Here is a 12,231-nt window from a genome sequence, read left to right as displayed (position 1 = left end):
TTAAGATGAGTGAATAATTTAGCCGCATCCTCGGGCTGACTTTGAAACTCACATCACCCCTAGATATACTAGACCAGTAGTCGGCAAACTCATTATTAGTCAACAGAGCCAAATATCAACAGTACAATGATTGAAATTTCTTTTGAGAGCCAAATTTTTTAAACTTAAACTTCTTCTAACGCCATTTCTTCAAAATAGACTCGCCCAGGCCATGGTGTTTTGTGGAAGAGCCACACTCAAGGGGCCAAAGAGCCGCAGTTTGCTGACCACTGTACTAGACCCTTTAAGAGCAACAAGAGGGAAAAGGCAGAGGCAACTGAGAGTTCTAATAGCTTCCATGGGATGGCAGAGTCTCTGCCTGTCATTTTTCCAGAGCAATAGGCAAAGTGAAGATTCTTCTGCAGTAAGAACTGAAGAGAGAGAGAGAGAGAGAGAGAGAGAGAGAGAGAGAAAGGAGGCTCATGGACTACATGACCTGCAAAAATATACTTTCCTAGAAAGTGAGATCAGAGGCAGAACTTGCTCAGAGAACAGAGTATAATGGAGAATGATTTCAGTCCTTGCGCTCTTATTGGAGTTCATGATGCAAGTCCAGGGTTTTTGGCCAAGTAACTCCAAGGCTGGCCAAGTTTGATTAATTCAGAACTTGCCTCTCTATCTTTGACCTTTTCAGACTCATTTTAATTTAACAGAATGAAGACTTAAGTATGAGTAACTACCGAGCACTCAAATGGATTTCTTGTAATTCCATGTATATTAAATAATTTATTTTCAATTGTTTTTATTTTATTGCCAGTGCTTATAGTTTATAATCACTGAAGCACATTGGTTATGATTGTTATCATTTCTGATTTTGATAACATAATCTAGATTTCATAGGAAGAATAAAATAGATAAAAAATATGAATATTATTTTACATTGGCTAAGATTCCACAAGATGAAAGTATAAACATTTTAAAAGACATGATATTTATATTTAAGACTAGAGGCCCGGTGCATGAAATTTGTGCATGGGGAGGGGGTGTCCCTCAGCCCAGCCTGCACCCTCTCCAATCTGGGAACCCTTGAGGGCAGTCGGAAATCCCTATCACAATCCAGGACTGCTGGCTCCCAACTGCTTCTGCCTGCCAGCCTGATCACCCCCTGACCACTCCCCTGACAGCCTGATCGATGCCTAACTGCTCCCTTGTTGGCCCAATTGCCCCTAACTGCCCTCCCCTGCCAGCCTGGTTGCCCCCAACTGCCCTCCCCTGCAGGCCTGGTCCTCCCTAACTGCCCTCGCCTGCCAGCCCGGTCACCCCTAACTACCCTCTCCTGCAGGTGTGCTCCCCCCCAACTGCCCTCCCCTGCTGGCCTGGTTCCCCCCAACTGCCTTCCTCTGCCGGCCTGTTTGCCCACAACTGCCCTCCCCTGCAGGCCATCTTGTGGTGGCCATCTTGTGTCCACATGGAGGCAGCCATCTTTGACCACATGGGGGTGGCCATCCTGTGTGTTGGAGTCATGGTCAATTTGCATATTACTCTTTTATTAGATAGGATTATGTTGTAGGTAGCTTGCAATACATATTATACCATATACTAATGTATAGAATGGACAATTTATCTTATGTACTCAATTTAACTTAAATTATGTATTGCATATTGATTCCTATCCATGTAGACCATAATCTTTTGAGTACTCAATGAACTAATTTATTATGCAAAAGTTTATCAACTCTATTGTCCAACTCACTATCTGAGTGCTGTCAGGGTGAACTTCTGCAAGATGTTCTCTTAGAGGCAGAAGTATTTAAAAGTAAAGGAATATTTAACAGTAAAGGAAACTTATAGTCAGAAAGACCTGGTGGCTTCTATTTTTGCATCCATAACAAGTCATGTGATTTGGGGGATATCACTTAAATGAGTTTTGGATTTCTAATTTAAAAAAGAGAAACAGTTAAATCTTCCATCTCTTAATTTACAGGGTTATTAAGAGGTCCATGTGAAATAATTTATGTGAATCACTTTGAAAGTTGCACATAGCATGATTGCTCTCCCATTGCTAAGTAGTGCCATTCTCTGAAATCCAAGGAAAGAAGAATGCCCCGATTCTACCTTATCTCTTCTAGCAAGAGTGCCCCGACTCTAACTCCTCCTTTCCAATTCATACAAATTGTTGCACTAATAGGGCTTAAACTGTGCTCAATAAACAAGTATTGGGCCACACTAATATTTTCGAAGTCAAACACACTACCATTGCACTACGAGGCCCATACTAATATATTTTATTTCAAAATAGATATCGTTGCTTTCCTGAATTGTTGGGTCCCACTGGGAGGCATAAACAGAGCCCAGATGATTGATATTTGACATTTATCTTTTTAAAAATTGGGGAAGAAAATTAAACATGTACATGTATCATGAATATGTTATATTTTAATTTGGTATGTTTTTATTTTAATTTCTTCAGAGATCTCTATTCGTACACTATGAGTTGTTTCCCTTGTTTAAGCATATTTCTTGGTTTATGGTCAGCTCAGAGTCAAGAAGTTAACCCCGGATTTGGAAATCAATAAACTTTGAGCTCTAAGGACTTGTTAGTCTAAAGAAGATTTATTTCAAATTTATCTTTTTTTTTTTTAACAACTCTGAGTATTTTTTTAAACTGATTTAAAACCAATAACTTCTATCTTGTTTTCAAAGTCATGCTTGCTAAGCAATACATTCCAGTTCCTCGTGCATCTATTCTATGCTGGCTGACCAGTTACCTGCAAAATAGAGGTACAAAGAGACTCTAACACATATACTTGAAACTTAAACCACATCAATGAGAGAAAAAAATCAAACAATTTATCACATGAATTTTTATGATTCTTTCCCCTTAACTTTCACTGCTGATTTGGTAAATACTTTATCTTAAAAAGTAAAGTTTTGCAGAATCAAAAAAGGAAGTTTTATTGATGTAATTTACATAATTGAAGTCTTTCTTCAAATATTTAATCCTCATTTTGTTATTTACGTAACATTTATAAAACATGTTTATTACTCAAATGTTCAAATAATCCTATAAGATTTGAGGCTCCCAAATCTTTTCTAGGAGATCTGGCTTAATGTTACTGAGGGTAGATTAGGAAGATGGTTATCTACTGTGTTGTTAGATTATACTGACTATTGCAGTGATGTAGAAATGCAGAGATAGATGGATAGGAAGTGGAAATAACTTCTGCACATAGTGGTTGCATGAAATACTATGTTAATTTTACAAGACTTTTTTCAAAATTAACAGAGAAATGTTGAGTATTAGAATTTAAATACTTAGTTTATACCTAGGAAATATTTGAATGGACACACATGGAAGGAAAAGAGGGGAGGAGTTTATAGAAATATTGAAAGATCTCTAAAGTAGTTTTCAGAACAAGGAAGACTCTACTAGTCTTGAATATCCTCAGAGACTTTCTCTAAGAAGAAATTATCTCTATTTTTTAATATTCAGAGAAAGATATAGTAAGTTTGAAAAAAGACCTATTGGAAATAAAGAATAATGTAGCACTAATAAAGAACACATTGGAAGGAATACACAGCAAATTAGGGAAAGCCAAGGATCAGATCAGTGAATTAGAAGGTAGGGTAGAAAAAAATAACTCAATCAGAGAACCAAAAAGAAAAAAAACAATTAAAAAAAAACAGAAGGGGGGAGGATCCAAGATGGCGGCGTAGGTAAACACCTAAACTGCTGCCTCGCACAACAATTTCAAAACTACAACTAAAAGACAAAACGTCTATCACCCAGAACCACAGGAAAACTGGCTGAGTGGAAGTTCTACAACTAGAAGGAAAGAGAAAAGAGCATTGAGACGTGCACAAGCACTGAAAAGCTGAGGTATGGAGGCACGCAATCTGGGCTGGCGTCAGGCGTTGCTTTTTTCAACCCGAAGGGAGACAAGCCCCTGATTACTCTGAAATCCAGTTTCTGGGGAGACGCGGGGGACCCAACCTCCTACGGGGAGAAGCTGGACTGTCTGCCATCGGGTCGGAAAGTGAGGGTGGCTTGCTTGCAGAACTGCACACAGGAATAATTGTTTACTGCGCTGGGGCGCGGAACGCGAGGACGTGGTCAGAGACACAGAGCTGGCTAACTGGCAGCTGTTGCTGTTTGCCACGCCCTAGCCTAGTGACGCCCTGAGACCTCGCCCCGCACAACCTACAAACCCACCCAAGTTCCAAGCAGCAGCTTTAGCATATGAATGGCCTGCCCTATCGCAGCTTAACCTAGCAAACTTGCAGCCCGGGTCAGACAGTTCCAAAACCTCCAAACCCCAAGCAAAGAGGAGAAAACTGTAGTTCTTGCTGTAGCTCCTGCTGGGTGGCCTCAGACAGTAGCAGACCTGCATTCCATTGGAGATCCAGAAGCCAGTGTACCTAGTGGTCAGTGTGAGACACCAGATTTCAACTCCTCACATCCATAAGTGACACATTCAAGAGGCAGACTCAGTGAGCACCAAAGCCCCACTGAAACAAGTCCTGCACCATAAGCGTGTCTCCAGCACAGCAGTTCTTCCATTATAGACACAGAGGGTCCTCACAGCCAATAGGCCTGGAGGTCAATTCCTCCCAGTGTACCAATAGCAATCAAGGCTTAACTACAGCAAGACTTTGCACTCAGCCCACAAAGGGGTGTACCAAGAGCGTCCACCTCAGGTGATTGGGGAAGCTGAGCTACTGGCCCCTATAGGTCACCTACCACACAAAGCCACTCCATCAACACAGGGAAGCAGCCAAAATGCAGAGACAAAGAAACATGTCACGAATGAAAGAAGTGGAGGAAAGCAAACTACTGGATGACATAGAGTTCAGAACCACATTTATAAGGTTACTCAAGAATCTTCTAAAAACCTCTGAGGAACTTAGTGAGACCTTTAAGGATCTTAATGAGAATGCCAAAAAAATGGAAAAGGACCAGTCATAAATTAAGCATACACTGTCTAAAATAAAGAATATACAGAAACTCAACTGTAGATCAACGTACCCCAAGAATCAAACCAAAGATCTGAAATATGAGGAAACAAAAAACACCCAACCAGAAAAACAAAAAGAAAAAAGAATCCAAAAATATGAAGATAGTGTAAGGAGTCTCTGGGACAACTTTAAGCGTACCAACATCCGAGTTTTTGGGGTGCCAGAAGAAGAGAGAGAGCAAAATATTGAAAACCTATTAGAAGAAATAACGACAGAAAACTTTCCCTACCTGATGAAAGCAATAGACTTACAAGTTCAGGAAGTGCACAGAACCCCATACAAGAGGAATCCAAAGAGGACCACACCAAGACACATCATAATTAAAATGCCAAGGGCAAAAGACAAAGAGAGAATCTTGAAAGCAGCAAGAGAAAAATGGTTAGTTACCTACAAGGGAGTACCCATATGACTGTCAGCTGATTTCTCAGCAGAAACTACGCAGGCCAGAAGGGAGTGGCAAGAAATATTCAAAGTGATGAATAGCAAGAACCTACAACCAAGATTACTCTACCTAGCAAAGCTATCATTCAGAGTTGAAGGTCAGATAAGGAGCTTCACAGACAAGAAAAAGCTAAAGGAATTCATCACCACCAAACCAGGATTACATGAAATGCTGAAGGGTATTCTTTAAGAAGAGGAAGAAGAAGAAAAAGGTAAAGATAAAAATTATGAACAACAAAATGACATCAAATACATACGTACCAACAAGTGAATCTAAAAATCAAGTGAATAAAAAATCTGAAGAACAGATTGGACTGGTGAATATAATAGAATCAGGTACATAGAAAGGGAGTGGACTGACAATTCTCAGGGGGAAGGGGGTGGGAGGGGTGCGGAAAGAGATTGGACAAAAGCAACTTAAGTTATCAAAACCTCATTTTAATCTTATTTTTTCCTATCTGTGCAATAGGAATGTGGCAAGAATTTTAGAATAAAGGGTTTGCATGCCCTCCTTCATCTCCTGTCTCTTAGAGCAGACAGTTACTAGTCCTTTGTTGAACTGGAAAAGGACATGTAACAAGAGGACAACTAGAAAAGATAAAGAAAGGCTTGCTTTACCTGAGAAAAATGAGGAAATTGTGGATAGTATGAAACTGGAGTAGGAAGAAACAGAAGTGGCTAGAGAGAGGAATGGATAGAACAGAACAAGGCCAGAGGGACTGATGTTGGGAGAACAAAGGAAGTTGGGAGTTTGGGAGATAACATTGCTTAAACTTTTTTAGAAGAATCTCTGAGACACACGAAATGGAAACTATCTAAGCTCTGCAAGAAAACTTCAGTGAATATTTAGAATATTTCTCACTGCTTTTTCTAAAATTTTCTTTTTTTAAATCCTCACTCAAGGATATTTTTCCATTGATTTTTTGAGAAAGTGGAAAAGATAGAGAAAGAGAGAAATATTGATGTGAGAGAAACACATCGACTGGTTGCCTCCTGCATTCGCCCGACCAGGGCCCGGGTTAGAGAAGAGCCTGCAACCTAGGTATGTGCCCTTGACCAGAATGGAACCCGGGACCCTTCAGTCTGCAGGCTGACAGTCCAAGGCATCCTCAAACTATAGCCCACGGGCCACATGCGGCCCGCCAAGGACATTTATCCGGCCCGCCGGGTGCTGCTGCCTGTCCTGCTTAGCAGCCGACTCGTCCCGGGCCCGCAGTGCACATAGGAATTTGTTCATAGTTTTTTTTTTTTTTTTTTTAAACTATATAGTCTGGCCCTCCAAAGGTCTGAGGGACAGTGAACTGGCCCCCTGTTTAAAAAGTTTGAGGTCCCCTACTCCATTGAGAAAAACTGGCTAGGACTTCACTAGCCACTTTAGAAACCTGTATGAGTGGTGTGTGTGTGTGTGTGTGTGTGTGTGTGTGTGTGTGTGAAAGAGAGACTGGGGAGAATCTTTTTTTGGATTGAAAAATATCAAAATTTTCTTTGTCAAGAGCAAGTAGGGTCAAATGACCTGGTTAACAAGGATAATTCTTGACTTGCTGGACTGTGATAACAGCTATAATTATTTATTACATTGTCTGACCCATGGTAAATGAGCAGTAAGTAGCAGTCATTTGCTGCATCCTATTCCAAAGAATTGTTAACAACAGCCATGATTTTAATATTAGCTGTCTTTCCCAAGCCATGTGCTCAGGCTTCCAAATTGTATCAGATGCTATTAATAGATTGCTGAAAAAAGTAAAGATGCCACTACTATTATTTAGGAATAAAAGTATTCCACTGGCTCTTGGAGGCATCAACACTGACAGGAAACATTTCATCAACAACAGCAAAAGAGAAACATGCTGAAGTGAGCTGAATAGATCATGCAGGAATGGATAGGTCATTTCAATTAAGACCGTGTTAGCATGAGGTCTTGTTCACGTGATACTATCGCTGTGCTAGAAGTTGGGGCACTTATCATGGCAATTTTATTATTTTTCTCACAGTTATGCAGAATCAATATGCTAAAAACCCTGTGCAGTGGAGAGGAATAAAATGAGTCAACTTCTTTTAAAACTGATTTGTGCTAATCCTACAACATGATAATTAGCCTAGTGAATAGTGTCAAGTGCTGTGACCATTTCTCCCAAAGCCAGTTATAAAACTGATTTTAAAATACTTAAGCCATGTTGCCACTTGAAAATGAAATGAAATTACCATTTGTGTGGTAAGCACTTACTGCAATGAATTTGAATCTTATCCAGCATCCTGTTATTATTTGATGACTGACACTGTCTTTGATTTATTTATTGCCTTTCAAAATGGAGAGGTGGGTCCTGAGGACCTGAAATCTCCAGTTTGATTTCTAGCTCCATTAATTCACCAAGTTGTAATAAGCAAATATTTGACCCATGTTCCTGATATCAAGGCATTTAAAAATATGAGCCACAGGAATATCTATTAAACTAATAAATGATTAACATGGTATATATGTTTAAGGTAAATATTCAAGGCATTATAGTGAAAGATGCTGACTAGAAGACCTAGTTATAAAATGCTTTCCAATGAATTGCCCTGGAGGCCTGTGAATTTATTAGCAATATACACATATTTATAGAATTTTGAATATTGATGACACAATCTGGCCCATTTCTCTTTCCTCCTGACAAAAGAATTACCACACCATGTGTATGCAAACCACTGAGGCAAAGATCCTCCTGCTCTCAGATCATTTGGTGTTTCCAGGCTTGTGGCCAAGGCAGCAGGGAAATAGTGAACTATATAGCTTGTCCTGGTGGCCATCACCTGAAGGGCCATATGTGCTTAAAGCAAGTAAGCCTAACGCCTGAGCTCAGAAATTCCTCCTCCAGACTGAGGGCTCTGGAACTTGGACTGGTCAGGTCTCTGATCTTTGTGCATTTTGTGAGGTCCTATTGGTAGATGAGGCATTCCACACTTTAATCTGTATGGAGAAAGAGTCCCACCTTCTCCATCATCTGAATAAATGTACTCATGGAATACCTCTCTTTTAAAAAGCTTTCCCAGAGGTGGTTCTAATGATCAGCTAGATTGGGAAAGATGAACCTATTCTATAGCAGCGCTACTTGAAGAAGCTACGGTTCTCCTCTTTTCCCCCCTTTTACACATTTAATTTGAGATAAGTACAGCAAATGAGAGTATAGTGTGCCACACCAGCACGGCCATGAGTGAACCTGGGGGCGGTGGGGAGTGATGGTTAAGGATTAGAAAAGACAGACAAGAGAATAAAGCCGGGGCTAGGTGGGATACTCCTCTCTGATGGAGAGACAGCGCCACGGCTTGCAAGCTGAGTCTTTATTTTATAGCCAGATTCCAAGAGGCAAAGTAAGGGCATTGTCAAGATGTTTACAACGTTCTCCTAGGTTTCAAATCTACTCAATTACATGCACCTGATCAAGCTTTGTTTACTTGTTGCACCTCCTGCAGCCCATATCACTTAGCCACGTGGGACCACAGGTTCAGGTTCGGAGGGCTTTGCCCTCCAAGCTGGGACTTGCACGTGGCTTTGCCATGAGAAGACCATGCCCTCTCATTAGTCCGAGGCTTGAACTTGTCCAAACACTGTAGCCGCTCTCCACAGTATAGGTTTACAAATTTAATAGCAATTTGATGAGTACTTTTATGACTTTTTAATCTATTAATAGTTTGCATTTTATATGTCTGGTGTGTGTGTTTTTTTGCTAGTAATTTGTTTCACTATAGTTTAAAAAGTATGGGGGGCGGTGCTGGAAACTGAACTAGAGCACAGGCTGTGGTACAGAGAGAGGATAAATGAATGATATTGTTCTAAGTTCTGCCATCCTGAACTTTTGTTAATAAAAGATAAAATAATTTCCAATGACCTAAGGCAGTGGTCGGCAAACTCATTAGTCAACAGAGCCAAATATCAACAGTACAACGACTGAAATTTCTTTTGAGAGCCAAATATTTTAAACTTAAACTTCTTCTAACACCACTTCTTCAAAATAGACTCGCCCAGGCCATGGTATTTTGTGGAAGAGTCACACTCAAGAGGCCAAAGAGCCACATGTGGCTCGAGAGCCGCAGTTTGCCGACCACTGACCTAAGGAGAGGTTACCAGGTAAAAAGGTACAGGAAAGTCATTTTGATACTAACAAGTCAACAAGTTAACCATTTTGCTTTTACAGAATAATTTTCAGCCACGTGGACAGAGACTGACTAATTCAGTTGTTGATCAATGCAAGCTGTTAACATTTCTACTTTAGTGAAGCAGCATCAATCCCACTCAAGGAAATCAGTCAGGAATGTCAACCTATTATTTGGATGAACTTATTATTTGATTGACTCATCTATTAAAGTGGTTTAAATGTTGCCTGTGTAGACAACCATCCTTCTAGGAGACCGCTTTCTTGGGTACAACTTTTCTTGTAGTTGACACTGTATGAAGTGTGTAAATTTGAGCTTTACTCCATATATGAATACTTATCTAATACTTGAGGCATCGTCCAAATGCCTGAGGCTCTAATTAAGAAAAACTGTAATGTCACTCCTAAATTTTGACATGTTTTAAAAACACAGTCAGAGCTGGTATACCAATGATGTGTGATGAAAAGCTACTCTATATGGGGTCCTCTCAAGTCAGGTAAATGATTTACCCCTATCTGCCTCAGTGTCTTCCTTTGAAGAATGAAAACTTTGTAGCAAGTGAACTCTACATTACCTTCCAGCTCCAAAATAAACTTTACTAGAAATAAATGTATGCTCATCTAAATATTGCACAAAAGGGTTTTTGTAAGAGAGTATACCAATAGTCATTTTTTCCCAAAGAAATTAGAAATTGTAATGGAACAGTAAAGAGAAAAATAATGTGAAACCATTTCTAATTAAAAGTGTACAAGTCAGATGAAGTAAACTTCATTGTTGAACTATGTATGACAGATGAGAAAAGCACACAGAATACGTATATATTGGAATTTGTGGAAGGGAATAATGAAAAGCCAGTTATGCTTTAGCTACAGCAGCATGAAAATATCCAAAGGATATATAGTACAGCACACAATTCTCCAGAAGATTCCTATAATAGTAAGGTTTTATTGGGATCCATCCACTTTCCCTCTTATTTATTGAGACATGTGTTTCAACTGTATTTGTAGCAGTTGCAACTCTTTAGAACCAAAGACCATGCATAAAACACAATATTGCTGGAGTAGTAGAATATCTTTCTGAAATATCTTTTCCTTTAAATAGCACACTTTTTATTTAAAGACTCTTGCATATCACAGATCAAAAATTATGTATCCCCCCCCCCAACTTGGTGTGGTATGTGAGGGATTTACTATAAATATCAAGCATTATTCTATCGTGGACATTATAAGAGACAAATTTAGATAACCTTTTTTATTTGAGAACAGATTTAGAATTACAGAAAAGTTGCCTGTAGTACAGAGAGTTTCTATATACCCCTCACCCAGTTTCAATTATTGTTAACACCTTAGGTTCTATAGTACATTGCCACAATTAAGAAAAGTGAAGTCAATCCTTTGTTCAGCAATGACTTTTACCTAATGTCTACTTTCTGATCCAGGATCCCATCTAGGGCACACATTACATTTAATTGTCCTGTATCCTTAGTGTCCTCTAGACAGAAGAAATTTCTCAGATTTTCCTTGTTTAGATGAACTTCAGAGTTCTGAGGAATACAAAAATGTGTATTTTGTAGAGTGTCCTTCAATTTAGATTTTTCTGCTCTTTTTCTTGGGGTTAGAGTCCAGGGGTCCTCAAACTTTTTAAACAGGGGGCCAGTTCACTGTCCCTCAGACAGTTGGAGGGCCGGACTATAGTTTAAAAAAAAACTATGAACAAATTCCAATGCGCACTGAGGGCCCGGGACGAGTTGGCTGCTAAGCAGAACAGGCAGCGGCACCCGGCGGGCCGGATAAATGTCCTCGGCGGGCTGCATGTGGCCCACGGGCCGTAGTTTGAGGACGCCTGATAGAGTTTTTAGGAGAAAGACCATAGAGATAAAATGTCATTCTTATCACATCACATAATGGTACATGCTATCAGTGGGACTTACATTGATGGCTTTACCCTTGATCACATGGCTGACGCAGTGTTGTTTAGGTTTCTCCGGTGTAAAATTGTGCCTTGCTCCTTTCATATTCTACCTTCAGAAAACAAGTTACCAAACAGCCTACCCTCAAGGAGTAGCAGTTACATTTCACCTCCTTGACTGGGTAGTATCTAGCTAAATTATTTGGACATGTATGCATAGGAAATTCATACCACAGACATTTCTAATATCTATTTTCTAGCCTATTGTGTCACATTGTCAAATAAAACAAAAATTTTTTTTTTCAAAATCAGTGAGCTGTGGATGACCCAGTGAAACAGAAAGTTGGAAAAATTTTATTGACCTTCCCATTTCACTTTTATGTGTGGGTTAACTGCCAATTTTTCTTTAAACTAGTCACTTTCAAAAGGAGATCATTACTTATTCCACACCAGTTTTTATTTAACCAGTGTCATATTTTGTAATTGGTATTCAAGATACTAATTCCCCTTACTTACAGAGGCTAAGGAGCCACAAAGAGAGGGCTGTGCAAATATGTACACTGCATATGCCGAGATGGAGGGGAGGGGCCCTAGACAGATCTAGACAGGAAGCGAGAATGGGATTTGTAGATCCAATTATCGAATTAATGTGACCTATGCTCGTTTTCCATGCAACCAACATACTTCCCTTTTATTTGAGATTAAACATATCTATATCTTGATTTAAAATAAATTTTATTTTCAAACATTAGCAAT

At 39.6% G+C, this 12,231-nt stretch overlaps 1 protein-coding gene across 1 annotated transcript in view; it reads right to left on the bottom strand.

Annotated features, from left to right (window-relative positions):
• KCND2 (potassium voltage-gated channel subfamily D member 2) overlaps window positions 1–12,231 on the bottom strand; it is a 547,933-nt gene that overhangs the window by 238,575 nt on the left and 297,127 nt on the right. The window lies entirely within an intron of this gene.

This window comes from Plecotus auritus, assembly GCF_963455305.1.
Source record: "Plecotus auritus genome assembly, chromosome: 4".
NCBI classification, from domain to species: domain Eukaryota; kingdom Metazoa; phylum Chordata; class Mammalia; order Chiroptera; family Vespertilionidae; genus Plecotus; species Plecotus auritus.
The sequence above is the reverse complement of the archived record's forward strand: the minus strand, read 5'-3'. Positions and strand labels throughout refer to the sequence as shown.